The sequence below is a fragment of the Lepidochelys kempii genome, chromosome 2 (assembly GCF_965140285.1).
Source record: "Lepidochelys kempii isolate rLepKem1 chromosome 2, rLepKem1.hap1, whole genome shotgun sequence".
Taxonomy (NCBI): Eukaryota; Metazoa; Chordata; order Testudines; family Cheloniidae; genus Lepidochelys; species Lepidochelys kempii.
Window position 1 is genome coordinate 107,474,865 of NC_136381.1, and position 17,240 is coordinate 107,492,104.

A 17,240-nucleotide genomic window follows, 5' to 3' on the forward strand; every position below is an offset into this window, starting at 1 on the left:
CGTGCATGTGCATTTATACTTGACTGCTTGCGTTAGTGCTGCACATTCTCATCAGGAGTGCTTGTGTTAACGCAAAGTGCAGTGCACTATGGACAGGTATCCCAGTGAGTCACGTGCCACCCTCCAACACAATCCCTTTTTGTAAATTTTCACAATGCGTTGTGGGGCACACACAAGTCGTGCAGGGAGAGCTGGAAGCAAGGGGTCAAGTTCCCATGATGAAAATTGCTCCATCCAAGAGAGCCAAGCCTATTTAATAATTTTCACACCTTTTTAAAAATCCCACACACCTGCATGGTACTTGTCACTGTACACCATCTCTGACAGAAGCATGGGGCCCAGTGACACTCGTTTTTTATAATTTGACAAAATGAATTGCAACCAGATTTTTCCCTCCCTTGAATCCCTGTACTCAACAGTAATTTTTCTTGTGATAAAGATTAAAAAACAAAACAAAACTGGATGGCTTAGGAAATAAGCATTTGAATATAAAACCTTTCACCTATCAGTCACAGAATCAGATCAAGCCCAAGTGGAGGATGAATGAAGTCAGAGCCAGACAGTAGTTTGGTGGACTGTGAAAAATGAGCTGTGCTTCATTTATGGTGGACAGGTGTCCTCATCACAGACTGACACCTTGGCTGACAGACAAATGTTAGAACAAGCATGGGAACTACACTATCTTTGCATCCCTAAAGGATATACATCTTCAGGTCAGGATGAAGAGATTTTGGACGTGTCCATATTAGGCAAAAAGTTAACATATGGTAGGAATACACCTAACGTGGTAAAATCCTACTGAAGTTAAGGTGGGTGAGGTAATATCTTTTATTGGGCCAACTTCTGTTGGTAGAGAGACGAGCTTTCAAGCTTACACTTCTGCATAAGCTCGAAAGCTTGTCTCTCTCACCAACAGAATTTGGCCCAATAAAAGATATTACCTCACCCACCTTGTCTCTCTAATATCCTGGGACCAACCCAGCTACAATACCACTGCATATAAAAATGGCAAGATAGTGACGACAAGGCAGTTTGTAATTTTCACATGCGTTAGCAGATCCTGGGAAGATCAAACTGCTAACATGTTAAAAATGCAACTAGATGTTTACCTCATTGTAGTTACTGCATATTAGCTGACATGTAGTAAGAACACACATTGTTTCCTAGTGAAGACAAGACGATTGAGGGGACTGTATAAGTCAAAACAGCCCTGACACTGGTTCAACCTATTCTGTCCATAAACAGAAGGCATACGTCTCCAGTGTCATCAAATTAACACTAGATGATGCATTTCTAACCTCCTCTAAAAGCGTATTCATGAACTGTCAACTTTCATGAGCACTAAAATGAATTAAAGGAAAAACCGCAAAAACTGACGATGTTCCTAACCAATCTTTACTTGTTATTCAGAAAAAAAATCCAGACGTGAAAGAAAACTACTGGAAGTTAACAGCTGAAGAAAAGTCTGTTTTTAAAAAGGTTTCTTTTCCTCCAAAAGATAAGAATATCTTTTCCAGAAAAAGGTGGTTGTCCTAGCCACATAAAAGAAGAGTAAATTGATTTGAAACATTTGTGGGAATAGCAATGTTTTTCCACAGCTGTAGGTGGAATAGCAACAATTAGCATTTTCACATGGACACCTTTGAAGATATCCACTTAGGTATTTTTAACGGGTGAAAGCTAAATTTATTCAAAATTCAGGGGCTTTTTCAAATACAACAAGTGTTCTTCCTCCTTTTCCTGCTCAATTCCCCATCTGACAATGCTTAAACAGCAATCCATTTACATCATTTAAAATCCCATATAGTGTAGCTTCTGAAATGTTCATATTTAACTGCAGAATTGCATTATTTGCAATGACATGACCCAGCTGAAATGTAAAAATAATAATGTAAAGCTGACCTGCCAATATGCCAGGAGTATATTGCAGTATCACCCAAGATGCATATCAGACCAATGCCTATTTCAAGTTTAATGATAAATGAGTTCCTAGGATACAAAATAGTGAAGATCATAAGTCCCATAAGGAATTTCTATCATTTCTTGCTGCAATTCAGATATCCACATTCATAGACAGTTATCAAGAAAAACGAAGACAGAATAAAATGAGTGGGGGAAATATAAGTGTAAATAAATTTAAAGCAAACGCTATTTCTGGCATTGCTAACTTATTTATGAGATATGGAACAAGTAAAATTAGATATGAGTTTGGGAGCACTGGTTCTCACCTGTAGTCCTTAGTATCCAGAGAAGGGCATAACTTGGACATTGCTTGGTCACCATTACAGTACCTCCTGCCATAACAGCAAGAGTGACAGGCAAGCCGTACTATCCCTCAGTGAGCAGTTTCTGAGCGGGCCCCCTCACTTAGGAAGACTGGCTTGACTTCTGGGCCTCGTTGCTATCCAGGGAAACCTTTAGAAAACAAAAACCATATAAGAAGATCAGCCAAAAAAAGAGAGAGAGACACTCCAATACAAACACTATGGAGATAACTGCTGAAAAATGAGTATTAGACAACTTTGGCACCATTCAAGCAATGTGATTTCCAAATTAGATTTGGGATATATAGTCCTAGAGCTAAAGGTTAACTGATTTGAATTACCTGATCTCTGACTCTAACTACTTTAAATAGGTGGCAAAACACAAGCCATTTCCTTTACATCTATAACTTCTGTTGAGTTCAGTAGTTCAAAAAGTCTTATTATCACAGCGAGATAAGACAGAATTATGACTCTGGGTTTGACATAGTGGAGTGCCTCATTACACATTGTCAGACATCACAGAGTGCACCACAGATTTCCCCCTCAAGGAGAAATAATGAGCTGTTCTGGATCCACGGTGCTTTTTACAGCATCTCAGATGTTTCCCTTTGTTTATTTTTTCATTTAAAAAAATAGCAGCCAAAGTAAACAAAAAGTAAAACAACAGTAGTATAAACTTGATAAAGACCAAAATGCCATTGTTGCTGACCAAGCAAATACTTTACTAGTCATAGAAATAATCTGTTTATTTAGCATTCTGTTGTAATAAAATGGGATGCCCACACAGTCTTTTTTTGTGCAATTCCCTCCTCATTATCATCCTGTCCAGTTTGCTGCAGGCCATGACGTAGTCTTTGATAATAGTTTTGGCATATGTTTCCTAGGGAAAGGCCTGGCCACCCTTCTGCTGAATGGATGTCCATCGCGTTAATGCTGAAGATACATATGTGCCGCCTCCCACTGTGTCAAACCCTTAACACCCACGTGATCTGTCACTATCATTTAATACCATCCAAGCAACATTAATTATACAGATAGTACAGACCTTCTCCTACAAATGGGAAATGTATGTATTTATATTGTGCACACACATGAAATACACTATATATATTAGCAACACACACTACATTTAATGACAGATAAGCTTGCAGCAGGGCATACCGTGCCCACCCAAAACCTTATAAACAGGGAAATAAAAAGTTAAAGGGAAAGACATGTACACTCTTTTTCACCTTCATATTGAGTACAACTGCAATACACTGCAATGTCCCATAAGACTTTTGCTTCCGTCTCCAACAGATAATCCAAAGCAGAAATAACACTAGAACAACAATTTTATTTATACGGCACCCTTGCCACTAAATAAGGACTTGTGTGCTGAACAATAAAAAATCCTCATTAACAAAAACACTCCAACCTCCACAATATTACAGACAACAAGAATAAAAGACAAAAAGAATCAAAACAAGGCAATAAAACAACAACATCAGTGATAGTAATTTAAGAATGCCCCAAAAATAAGCTTCAAGGGTTTTTTTTTAAATGGGAAGAGATGAAATTACATGAATTTCAGGAGGGAGCGAAAGCTCTATCGCCTACTGGCTCAAGGCATGATGTCCTGAAGCTATCCCAGCTTCATCAAATGCATACTCTAATGCAAAACCTTAACAGTGACCTCAGCAGTGTTAAGGCAAAATAACTTCCCAAATGCATGGAATGTGTGACAATCTGATGTATTGATCTGATGATAGAATTGATATAAAAAGCATATGATGTAATTTTTTGTTGTACTAAAACTCACTGACATCAGAAATTCACCATTCCTTCTACTGTTAGAATGAAACTCTCTGATGCATCCTTAAGTACAGTGCAGCTTCTGCTGCACCATAATATCAAAATCACTATCTAGCACCTTGCCACTTTCCACATCAAGCAAAATAATTAAACTATGACTCAACTGCATCTTATTGCCTTGCCAGGTGCACCTGGGTGGACAATGCATTGAGAACCAAAAATACTAAATCCAATGCATTCCCCTATGCAGCATTCCCAGCTCCAGGGGAAACATGATAGCAACAATCACCCTGAAGGTAAAGAGTATGAAAAATGCAACACAAAGAATTACCAATAAAATACCTCCACAATAAAAGACCTTAACAAACATTACAATGGTTATGGGAAAAAACACATACATGCCCATGCACACAAAATAAATAGTTTAGCATATACAGCAATACAGGAGCTTCTAACAAGAATGTGTAGGTAGAACAGCTCTTGCTTGAGCCCATCTAGAAACAGATAATTAACCTCTGATGAAACTGAGAGCAATTTTTTCTTTTGTTTTGCCCCCCCCCCGTTTTTTTAAGGGGCCAAACCACTGTTCATAGGGTTGGATTCTGTACTGCATGTGGGATAGATTCAGATTTCTAGAATCCATTCCATATTGTGTGGGGTTTTTTTTTAAACTGAAGATATACCAGCTCAGAGAAGCTGAAATTCTCATGAGCAATATTTCGTCCTTTACTGAGCAAGACAGCAAAGCAAATCAGAGCTCCAAACCAAAGCACAAAATGTGACATAGGAGTGCTCTAAAAATGAAAAAAGAAAAGGAGTACTTGGGGCACCTTAGAGACTAACCAATTTATTTGAGCATAAGCTTTCGTGAGCTACAGCTCACTTCATCGTATGCATACTGTGGAAACTGCAGAAGACATTATATACACAGAGACCATGAAATAATACCTCCTCCCACCCCACTCTCCTGCCAGTAATAGCCAGCTGGACAATGGGGTGGGAGGAGGTATTTTTTCATATTCTCTGTGTATATATAAAGTCTGCTGCAGTTTCCATGGCATGCATCTGATGAAGTGAGCTGTAGCTCACGAAAGCTCATGCTCAAATAAATTGGTTAGTCTCTAAGGTGCCACAAGTACTCCTTTTCTCCTTACAATGTGTATGATAATCCAGTTGGGCCATTTCCAGCACAAATCCAGGTTTTCTCACCCTCCGCCCCCCCCCCCCCCCCAACTCACTGTCCTGCTGGTAATAGCCCATCCAAAGTGACCACTCTCTTTACAATGTGTACGATAATCAAGATGGGCCATTTCCAGCACAAATCCAGGTTTTCTCACCCCCCCCCCCTATTTTCCAAAAACCACACACACAAACTCACTGTCCTGCTGGTAATAGCTTATCCAAAGTGACCACTCTCCCTACAATGTGCATGATAATCAAGGTGGGCCATTTCCAGCACAAATCCAGGTTTTCTCCCCCCCCCCCCCAACAGACTCACTCTCCTGCTGGTAATAGCTCATCCAAACTGACCACTCTCCCTACAATGTGCATGATAATCAAGGTGGGCCATTTCCAGCACAAATCCAGGTTTTCTCACCCCCCCCCCCCCAACAGACTCACTCTCCTGCTGGTAATAGCTCATCCAAACTGACCATTCTCCTTACAATGTGTATGATAATCAAGGTGGGCCATTTCCAGCATAAATCCAAGTTTAACCAGAACGTCTGGGGGGGGGGGGAAACAAGGGGAAATAGGCTCCCTTGCATAATGACTTAGCCACTCCCAGTCTCTATTTAAGTCTAAATTAATAGTATCCAATTTGCAAATGAATTCCAATTCAGCAGTTTCTCGCTGGAGTCTGGATTTGAAGTTTTTTTGTTTTAAGATAGCAACCTTCATGTCTGTAATTGCGTGACCAGAGAGACTGAAGTGTTCTCCGACTGGTTTATGAATGTTATAATTCTTGACATCTGATTTGTGTCCATTTATTCTTTTACATAGAGACCGTCCAGTTTGACCAATGTACATGGCAGAGAGGCATTGCTGGCACATGATGGCATATATCACATTGGTGGATGTGCAGGTGAACGAGCCTCTGATAGTGTGGCTGATGTTATTAGGCCCTGTGATGGTGTCCCCTGAATAGATATGTGGGCACAGTTGGCAACGGGCTTTGTTGCAAGGATAGGTTCCTGGGTTAGTGGTTCTGTTGTGTGGTATGTTATTGTTGGTGAGTATTTGCTTCAGGTTGGGGGAAATTTGTGCTGGAAATGGCCCACCTTGATTTTCATACGCATTGTAAGGAGAGTGGTCACTTTGGATAAGCTATTACCAGCAGGAGAGTGAGTTTGTGTGTGTGGTTTTTGGAAAAAAAAAAAGGAGGGGGGTGAGAAAACCTGGATTTGTGCTGGAAATGGCCCATCTTGATTATCATACACATTGTAAAGAGAGTGGTCACTTTGGATGGGCTATTACCAGCAGGACAGTGAGTTGGGGGGCGGGGGGGCGGAGGGTGAGAAAAACTGGATTTGTGCTGGAAATGGCCCAACTTGATTATCATACACATTGTAAGGAGAGTGATCACTTTAGATAAGCTATTACCAGCAGGAGAGTGGGGTGGGAGGAGGTATTGTTTCATGGTCTCTGTGTATATAATGTCTTCTGCAGTTTCCACAGTATGCATACGATGAAGTGAGCTGTAGGTTATGCTCAAATAAATTGGTTAGTCTCTAAGGTGCCACAAGTACTCCTTTTCTTTTTGCGAATACAGACTAACACGGCTGTTATTCTGAAACCTAAAAATGAAAGTTTTGTTTTGTATATTTTCCGTGCTTAAAGAATAAGCTGCCCCATTGCTCACAGAAGGGGAGTGGGGAGCTGAGCCGCTTTGAGTTGCTGGTCCTTTTAGTTCCCTATTCCCGCTCCCCCTTTCCCTCCCATTGAGAATAACTTCTGGTTGCTGTGGGGAAAAGAAGGCGGAGACAGTTCCATCTGTGACAGCTCTGATTGGTTATTCTGTCCCAGGAGGAAGGCAAGTGGGGGACAGGCAGGCAGGCAGAGGGCTCAAATTCATTAAAGGGCTGTAGTGTCTCCCATCATTGTGAGATTGGCTCCAATCCAGCCCCAGCTGGTGAGGCTATCATAATGCAGCATGTCCTCTTAATCGCAGGGTTTTTGAAATTTTTCCAAACCAGGAGTGTTTAATAAAATGTCAACCCAAAAGTCAACTCTATTACTCAGTGCCCATGATGCTGCCTTGGAATCCTTAAACTTGACACTCCCTGGCATAGGCATGTTGTGGAAATTTGCCTTTGGATAAGTAAAAATGGCATAAGTTGTGTTGCTCCATCAAAGTAGGCCATGGTCCAACTCCTAAACAACTTTCGACAGAATCACACATCTCCATATAAGTCTGGGGTGCCACAATGGTGAAGATGAAGGGATGCTATTTTATATACAGTAACTTATGTAATAAAATGATTGATACAGCTACACAGGTTGGTAATGATACAGACTATCAGCTTGCCAGTCCACTCATTTTGCACAGTGATTCAGCAGCATCAGTACCAAACGAACTGCCCCACAGGCTTCGGTATGTATCTCATTTCTCCTCGTCCTCTAATGTAATCATCTTATTTTACTGTGGTATTAACGTCCAATACAAGACACTTCTAAAGAAGTGAGAATTAACATTTCAAATCCTATGTGACTGGAAGTGAGGGTGGGGGCTAAAATTGTGGAGCAAGGCCCTTATACAAAATCTAGAGTCAACAGAATTATCAGAATCTCATGATTATAGGATGTTGGGGGCGGTTTGCTGTTGTTTTGGACTTTTTTAAACCACACTTCCCCTGGTCTCCTAATGTTTGTCAGCATCCCTATAAACTTTCAACCTTACTCAAAACGGCTACCATTTCTCCATTCCCGCTTCTTCCCCCCAATTAGGATGAAACAGGGCTGACCTCAGTGAAAATGATTACTTACTGGTACCCATAATGTAGAAAATGGACAGGAAACCATGAGAAAACAGGAAAATATGGGCAGGAAGGAAATTGAGGGCACATGCAAGGGAATGTAAGAAAAATTAAGAGATATAAGCAGAAGAGAAAAGTTGTTTTCCATGAGTAGTTTTCTAACCAAAGCAAAAGTGGCTTTAAAATTTAATTGCATTTATTAAAAAATGTGCCTTTCAATTGCTTTAGTCATAAACCTAAATTCAATTGAAAAGTGACAGTACAAAATTGTTGAGAGATTAGAGTATAAGAGGAAATATAAATGGGAAAAATACTTTATAATATCTACTATATAAATACTGAGGAACTAACAAGATAAAAATTATAATTAAAAATGAGCTGCAAATCATCCTGAAGACACCATCTCTATCTGCATGCATGCAGCAGCTTGTACAAATGGGTTCTCTGCACAAGTTTACACAAGTTACCAAAGTGGAAAGCCAGGCATGAGAAATGTCACTCATCTAAGTCTGTTTTGGTTACATTTCCTATCACCAAGCAGACAGGAAGCGTTCTCAGACTCACAAAGAAGCAAACAGAAGTCAGAGCTAAAAGTAGACTCTTTTTCTGCATGCTATTACTCTGAAAGAACGGAAACCATATGGGGATCGGGTTATTATTCAGCTAGTTAGAGCCTTCAGGTGGCTTCAAATTAAAAAGAAAGATTGTCAACAGATGTACCCATCCACTCTACATCCTTTTTTTCATACAGTGTATTAAAACATTATTATAGCTGCATCCACTTGTGCTGCTATAGCCCAAGGTATGCCAGCATTTCAGTATCTGATTGTTACTTTCCTGTAAGAACTCACACACCGAAAACTTAGTTATAAAAATTCACTCTGGGATGAGCCTTTAGGTTTTTTGGAGTGGTCAAAAGTAGTTGTAAGCATTGTAGATGGTTCTACACATTAAACATACTAACTCTGACACAGATACCACTTTTGGCACTTTCTCGTCTAACGTGTCAGTTATCTGTGCCTTTACCAATTCAGCACCGAGTGCTGTACTAGCCTTTCTTGTGAATGAGCCCATCCGACACATCCCCATTACATTATGTCCTAATATTACATGCCATAGGCAGCTATACCAGAATAAACACATGTTCCAGCTTTAAGAGTTTAATGACAGGTTAGCCCAGCATTTTCTTGTTCATGCGTGAATGGTATCAGCATTCATGAAACAGATTCTTGGCACTTGTGTGTGGGGACATGAACAAGTGTCCAAATGAGCACTGGGATAAAGCCTATTAACAGTACGTTTGAAACTTACCAAAATAAATTAACACTTTCAGGCATTTTAGATTTCATTCCTGATTGGTGGGTGTAAGCTGGCGTGACCATCCCTCCGCATCCGCCTCCTCGCAGTTTGGTCTGCTAGAGTATTCTCCCAAATGAAGAAAAAACAAGGGGAGAATCTGCGGTTCTCAATGGGCCCCGGCCTTCCAGCATGGCGGGGCAGAAAGCAGTCAAGGCTCTGGCCTGCAGTTAGGCAGAGCTGTAGCAGTTTATCCGCCCAGTCTAGGGGCTCCAGCAGGGGGCGAGCGCCAAGTACTGTTGCTGGGGCTCCAGTAGGGATGCCCGAGAAGCGCAGGCCTTTTGGCCTAAGAAGGGGGAATACTGCCACCCCAGGGGTGGGATGGCAGGGGGGACGCAGGCCTGCCCAACTCCATATCCCAGGCCAGGGCCCCAAACACTAGCAAAGTGGTCTGCCTCTGAGTCAGCTGGGATTCCACCCGCAACACGCTGACCGTGTTTCCGGCGGCACCACAGTCAGACAGTAGTCTGACTCCCTGACTCCTGCTTCCTATTCTCCCCCTCGGGTGTACCTGCATCCAGGGGTCATCCTCAGTCTCCCCGGGATACTCTGCCAAGGGTAGCGGTAGCAGCTCCTCAGCGTCGGGAGTGGCAGGGCTCTCTGGAAGCTCAGGCTGGTCTTCTAGGCAGCAGCAGTTCTCCTTGGCATCCCACTCCAGCAGCAGGGAAGAAGCGTCTGTCTCCTTCTGCAGCTCCCTTTTGACAGAGCTGCTGGGCCAGCCTTTTATACTTCCTCTCTCTGTCCCGCCACTGCAGAGCGTGGCCCTCCTGGTTCCACCCACCAGGCGACTTGCAGCGTTCCCTCCGCGTCCACCTCTGAGGGAGGCCATGCCACCTCACTACAGTGGGATAGCAGGAGAAATAGCTGTGCATTGTGGTGTTTGCTTTTACACCAGCTATTTGAAATGTGAACAGAAAATGATCACAGACATTTTTAAATGTAGTACAGCAAATAATTGATTATGCAAATATAACCTGTTGTAGCACGTGTGGTATTCTTACTAACTCTGCCACCCAGGAAAATGTATATGGAAATCTACTGGCATAGTACTTTAATTCATGAACTTAGTGCCATAAATTAATGTCTATCATCTTATGGGTTAATTTGCAACCGTATAGTGATTTGCAAGGACAGTAGAATCAAAGACTCAAAAGCAAAATATGCACAGAATGCCAACTATGATACTTGTAAATGTAAGCACATCCATATTCACTCATTCATTCATTCATTCAAACACAGAGGATTCACTCATTTCACTTATCAATCAGATTGGTACATAAGATAGCTGTGGGCAGAGGGCAAGATTTCAAAATATTTGTTTATTTTTAATAGCACAGGTAATGATAATAGATACTAAACTAGGGCAAAAACTTAACAACAATTATTTCTTCTAGTTTTCACCCTAGAGGGAAAAGGTATTTCCCTTTGCCTGAAATGTCTCTCGGAAATATTTTTCTTTAAATGAAACATTCAGAATTGTATGTTTTTGAGAAGTGAAGCTGATGGTTAAAAATAGGGAATGGCAATGTAGCAGAAAGCCCTTTTAGCCTTGCATATTGAAAGAGCCTTACCCAAAGTTCCTTCTCTTCTATTATCCCGCAACAGCCCATGAACTTTTCAAAAACTGCTGCTGAAGACAGCTTGGGGAGGCTTTTAGTACTATTAGGATATTACTTACTGCTTTCCAAATGCATGACAAGTGACTTAAATGAAAAAAATCATTCCAATAGTATTTGCAGGAGGGACCAGTTGTTCTCATCCATTCAAACAAACTTGAGTACACACTCCTTCAGGCTTTATTATCCAGTCTACTAAACTACCTCTAACAATTGTAGGATCTTTAAAATAATTCAGTTCAATGAACAAGATCTACATTTTACAAGAAATTGAAGTCTGTTTATTCTAACAAGGTCTCTAAACTCAGTCTAAAGGCAAGCTATCAAACTTGGCAACATGAGATTTACCATCAAGTTCAAGGCTCCCTTTAACCGCAATTAATGATGGTATTTCATGAAATGTAACCATATGCCAGCAATCCAAGTCTGAACCCAATTTCTCCACTAGCAAAACTTGAATGAATTCAAATCCCTCAATCCTTCTTTTTTTTTTTTTTTTTTTTTGGCTTTAACAACTGATTTGAAAGGCTGTTTGAGATTCTACTTTTCAATCAACACGTGATCAACATCAGTAATGACTGGATGATCAGCCACAGAGTCCATAGTCATTGGATACCTTCCTGTAGCCTTGCCAAATCCCACACACCCCTCACCCTCAGCAAGTCGTATTTTGATGGTCAGTTAAAGTACCACTCGAGTTCTTTTCCACGATCAACTGTCATTATAGAAAAGTGCAGATGAATAGACATTGTACCTAGGTTGATAAGTTTTCATGACAATTTTTCAAAGCTACTTTACAGTTGTATATTAAGCCTCAAAAGCATACACATTGTTATGTTGTATTTAAACTGATAAAAATAAATTTTAGTGTTATGCTCTTTGCTGATCTTTGCCTGATGGCTCCTGTCAGCTGTCTGTGGGCAACCAGCCTCTGAAACTGAATTACAGAGTAACAAGGTGTCTGCTTGAAAGATCAAAGGGACATTGGGATAAATCGTGCCATAACAATTACTGATAATAATTATAATTATTAACACACACACACACACACACTTTATTTCTCTAATGTCAGTCTTGGAATCCTAGGCATTAAGATACGGCAGTATGCTTCAGTGTGTTGTTATTTGTTAATCAATAAAATGCTCCCAGTACAAAGATCTCTGAGTGCAAGTACAATACCTCACCTCCCAAACACTACATAAATCATGCTGTCCAATCTAATTAAGAAACACTTACAAAATAAACTAAACACCCACATCCACAGGTAAAAGCCAGCTAGGTTCACACCATGCCATGAAGTTTTGATGATGAAGATGATGAAGACGACGACGGCCACCAAAACAACCCTGACTCTGCTGGATCCCTGTTGAGCTGAAATCCAGTATCAAGAGTTCTCCATGAAATTGTACTGGGCCACAGAGTTAAATTACTGAATGTTAGCACAAGTACCTAAAAGCTGGCATTTCCACACTGATGAACAGAGAGAAGACGTCTTTCAGAGACCTAGGATCTATACTATATAGGCTGCTGTAGTTCCAGTGAGAGAAACAACTAAACAATCTTCCTCCCATACTTTTTCTGTACAGACCTTCCCATGGGCTTAAAAGTGTCTTTAGGCCCCAATCTGGGCTCTAGAAAGTTCTTCCCCAGCCTTCTTTAGGCTCTCCAACTCTGTAGTCTCTCTTTTAGGTCTCAATTAGTTTTCTTCCCCTGAATTTAGGGGTTTATGTCCACCACTTCCAGATGTCACTATATAAGAACTCAGGCCCCCTTCTCTTCTGGGTTCTGGTCCAGGAACCCTATATAGTCAGTAAGTGCCCAATTCACTTGACATGATTGTATCACTTTTTCTCTGCATCACTTCCTTCATGGCCTGCTCAGTTCGAGGCTTCTTTACAGACTTTCCCAGACTGGACACTTCTCCACTCCTCCAGGCCCTCTTTCGGCTATGCTCCAGGCTTCCTGTCTGGAGAACTTGGCCCAGGTTTTTGCAAATCTAATTTCCTTCATGCTGAGCTCCAGCTACTTCTTATATTGTCCACTCAGAGAGTCATATTCCTAGTCTCTTGAACCATCAATCATATGCTCCAGCTGATGACTAAAATTAAAAAAACCTCCTACCTTAAAGGGACTGTGTCCCTATTACAGACATCCTGGTCTGCAAATGTCACCCCCTCCCGCGAAAGGACTAATGCCTGGTTACAGGGGGCCACCCTGCCATAGTTTCAACTTACAAGCATCACTTATATCTTATCTAGGCAGGACTCCAGCTAACTTGGTCTCATCTAATCTACGATTTAGGCCAAGTTCTTTGAAAGCAAAGATCTGTCAGAATTTGATATAATAAAGAGAAACAGATGTATGTTTTCTTCATAATGATCTCACTAATTCATTACACTATTTCCACGAGCAGCCTCTCACATCCTGGGCTCTCTCAGAGAAAGAAAATAAGGCAACAGGTCCACAAACAGGTCAAAACCCTTCTGGTCAACAACAACTAAGTCTTTTGGCAGAGCCAAAAGTACAAGCACACCTGATCTTTCTTTCACAGGATGAGCTCAACCACCAAAAAAACTAGTGCAGTCTCATGCAAGACCCAGGCTGAAAGCAAGAGTGAGAGAAACCAAGGAAATCTGGAGGTCTCTAGAGATGATATCAGAGCCACCTTGCCACAGTCTTCCCAACCTGCAGCAGAAAGATTAGAAACAGAGAGACAAATGGCAAGACTGGCGTCAAAGAACCATTCATCTGATGATGGCATCCTGTCCTTCCACAGGATTTAACTGTAATCTAAATTTACAAAATACCTAGTTTTATCACAACACATCTATTTTAAACATACTGTTTGAATATCAATAATGAATGTTTTTGATAATATCCATTTTTAGTTTTTTGCTATATAATTTTAAAATTCCGGCTTTGCTGCCATCTTCCTGGCTTTCTTATTGTTCTGTCTGGCTACTGAGACAGTTAAGATGGGATTAAGCATGTCAGTGCAAGGGATGGGCACTGGAAAGGGGAGGAAGAGAGAAAATGAAAAGACCACAGCCTGTGCAAAGCAGAGCATAGTTTTGTGGTTGCCAATCTCCAGTGCACCTAACAGGATCAATTATTAAATTGTTCATGCCCTTTGAACCTCATGGGTTATGATCTAAACAAGAATACACCCTGTCACTGATATTCACAGATGTGCAGATGCTGAAACTGTAAGGCTCATTCCCTCGCTTGAAGGGAATCAAAACACCCTGATGACACCTGGTGCACATTAAAACCAGCTTTGATTTCAACATTAGAAATCTAGGGGAATTCCAGGGGGTCATATTTGTCAGGTCACACTTTCCCCTCCAAATGTGGCTTTCCTTTCATATTTTCATTAACACTATCAACCCTAACAAATCTTCTTCTTCTCATTTTTTAGCTCTTCCTGCCATCTGAACCAGCCAGTTCCACCCTAATTGTGTGGAAAACCTGATTAGGAGACATACCTAAATTGTATGATAAAGTAGCAAAACAGACCTGTTAAAGCCAATCACACTGTGACCCTGTGTGACCACCACATGGCTATTCTCCTATGTTGAGAACTGCTTGAGCCCAGAGAACAGCACTTGTGGAAAGTTATCATAAACATTTGGAATGCACCTTCTGCTCTTTCTACATGGTTACTGCAGTGAATGTGGCTTTGGCGTATGAAAAATGAAGACACCGAGTTACTCGAAAACATAAAAACATAGGAATTGCCAAACTGAATCAGACCAGTGGTTCAACTAGTTTGGCATTCTGTCTTCAAGAGTGGCCAGTTCCAGACACTTCAGAAAAAGTGATCATCACCAGAATATCCTGTATTTGTGGCCCTAAACATGAAAAACTTTAATTTCAAGGTTTTCAAAGTTCAGGGTCTTGAGTTTCTCTTCTGCAGCTGAAAACATATGACAAGAAACACAAAGTAGAGCACAAGCTTCTTTTCTTACTCTGCTCTAGGCTCTTGCTACTTTACCGCCTGTAACAAGCAAAACACAGAACCAAGAATACCTTGGCTTGGCAGATCAATAAAAGGCAAACTGTTTTTCAACTATTTTGTTTAAAAATGTACACTGTCCATTTTTTACATCTCCATCTATATACCAATTCAGGATACTAAATGGTATCTTACATTTATTTATTTTTAAGGGATTGGGATTTGTCTTCTTTCTTCTAGTCAAAGTTTATGCAGCGATTACTGATGTACCCTACCTGGCCACTATTTTACAACTCGCACCCTCCAGTTTAAATGCAAGAAAAATCACTGGGCATTGTACTTCTTTAAAAAAAGAAAGTTTTCTCTTATTTGCTTAGCACACGCCCTTTACTCCTTCAGCTCTGTTTTGCAAAGCAACAGCAGCAGCAGATATAGCAGCCAGTCACAGCAACTAGGGACAGAGGAAAAAGGAAAGGGCTCAACTGCACCTTGAAGGGTGGGACAGATGCATCCTGTCCCAGGAGCACTGGGAGGCAGCGTGCTACAGGCAGGCACAATACCTCCCACAGCTCCTATGGAGGGCTGCTGTTGCGCCACCCTTTCAGGGAGTGCAGCACATGCCCCCCTCCAAGCCCAGTCAATATGGAGAAGGGTGACAAAGCCATGGCTCTGGCCCCACACTGTGATAGCTATCTACCTCGGATCACTAGCAACACTAGTCTGGAACACATCTTGCACTCCAGGGATCCAGTGCCTAAGGGTTCCTTGGATTTTTCTCCTCACTGTACACCTGAACATGTGCCATGCACAATTTGTTCCCATGTTTACCCCTTATATATATTTGGGAAGATGATTATATATTAATATCCCATATAAAATGATAGCAACAGATACAGAGCCAAATTCTTCTCCCATACATACTCATGTAAGTACAGAGGAACTCCACTGACTTCCATGGAACCAAATGAAGTCAATGGAATTACTCCAGATTTACATCAGTGTAACTGAACAAAGTTGGGCTCACAGTCTTCAGCACAACATATTCCAGAGCAGGTAGAATTGGGAAAAGCCAGTTGCTCCATTTTGTGAGGGAGAATCTATATTTATTTCATTAAGTTAATTTTTATACAGCTTAGTGTTCATATGTCACAAATTCCAAATCACAAAAATATGTTCATTCTGGATTCTTCTTATTTTGTGACTTAGAAATATTCATTGTCTCTTCATTCCAGTTTACAAAGAGAAGTTTCCAGACGTAGCACTGAGAGCATGTCACTGCTCCACATTCATTCAAGCATCGTTTTAGAAATCTTGGTCTGCTAAATATTTTCTCACACTGGCTGATCAGACCCAGAGCTCAGGCAGTAATTTACTTTGGTCATTAAAAGGAAAGAACAGAGTGCATTATCAGCTTTAAATAGAAAAGGCTGAATGTAAACTAACACAGCAGCAGTAGTCAGTCTATATTATTCACAATAATTAAAAAAGTCATTCACATCCATTCTGTGGCAGAAATTCTAGTACCCAAAGAATTAAATTCAGAAACTCTTTGATGATTCCAGAAAGCATTACTCACTTTTTACTGTCATTGGTATAACATCATTTGCACAATCTTTTCTCCCAAGTATAATATCTGCTCTTTGTATCTCTCAGACTCTCGGCTTAGTTTGCATATGGCTTTCCTCTGTCTGTGACATTTGCCCTCTGCCCCCTTTATGTATTTTAGGATTTGCTTTCCCCCTCCGCAAAACTTGCTCTTAAGCCAATGGTGCTAGGCAGCTTTTTTTCTTGATGCGTCCACAGCAATGCACTGAAAGAACATTCTTCCACATATGTGAAGAGAAGAATAGTATAATTTGAACTCAAGAGTGTCTGCAAGTTTTATATCATGTATTTCATTTGCTATGTAGGTAAATAGGCCTGTGGTATATAAATAAAGTAACAGACAGCAGTAGGTGATACACTGCAGTCTGACAGTCACATGATGAAGCCATGAACCCTCATGCACCTGCTCCAACGGTGCATGTAGTCTGAGGGTTTTCCCTGATTGATGTCGGTGTAACTGCTTTGCAGGCTGTGTGGGTGAAGGATGTGGGTTGGCTTTCTGCAGTGTACTGTTCTAAACTTCCATCTGACATTACATAAGGAGAAGAGAGACGGAGACTCTCACATGCCCACCCACACAGACAAACAGACAGATATAAAAATACATGACCTTAAAAGTAGGAAACAAGCAAAAAGGAGGAAGCATCTTTCTAACTAGTTTCAGAGTAACAGCCGT

General features: G+C 41.0%; 1 protein-coding gene across 13 annotated transcripts in view; it reads right to left on the reverse strand.

Moving 5' to 3' along the window:
- Positions 1–17,240, reverse strand: part of LOC144930211 (uncharacterized) — a 778,762-nt gene that overhangs the window by 500,749 nt on the left and 260,773 nt on the right. For 8 of the 13 annotated variants that reach the window (XR_013635332.1, XR_013635334.1, XR_013635331.1 and 5 more), the window contains one exon: positions 2,229–2,415. The gene's annotated coding sequence lies outside the window, so the exon portion shown is untranslated. Of the gene's footprint in view, positions 1–1,902; positions 1,990–2,228; positions 2,416–9,343; positions 9,487–17,240 lie in introns of those variants that run through there. The other 5 variants (XM_078851599.1, XM_078851597.1, XM_078851600.1 and 2 more) reach the window with 2 other exon arrangements.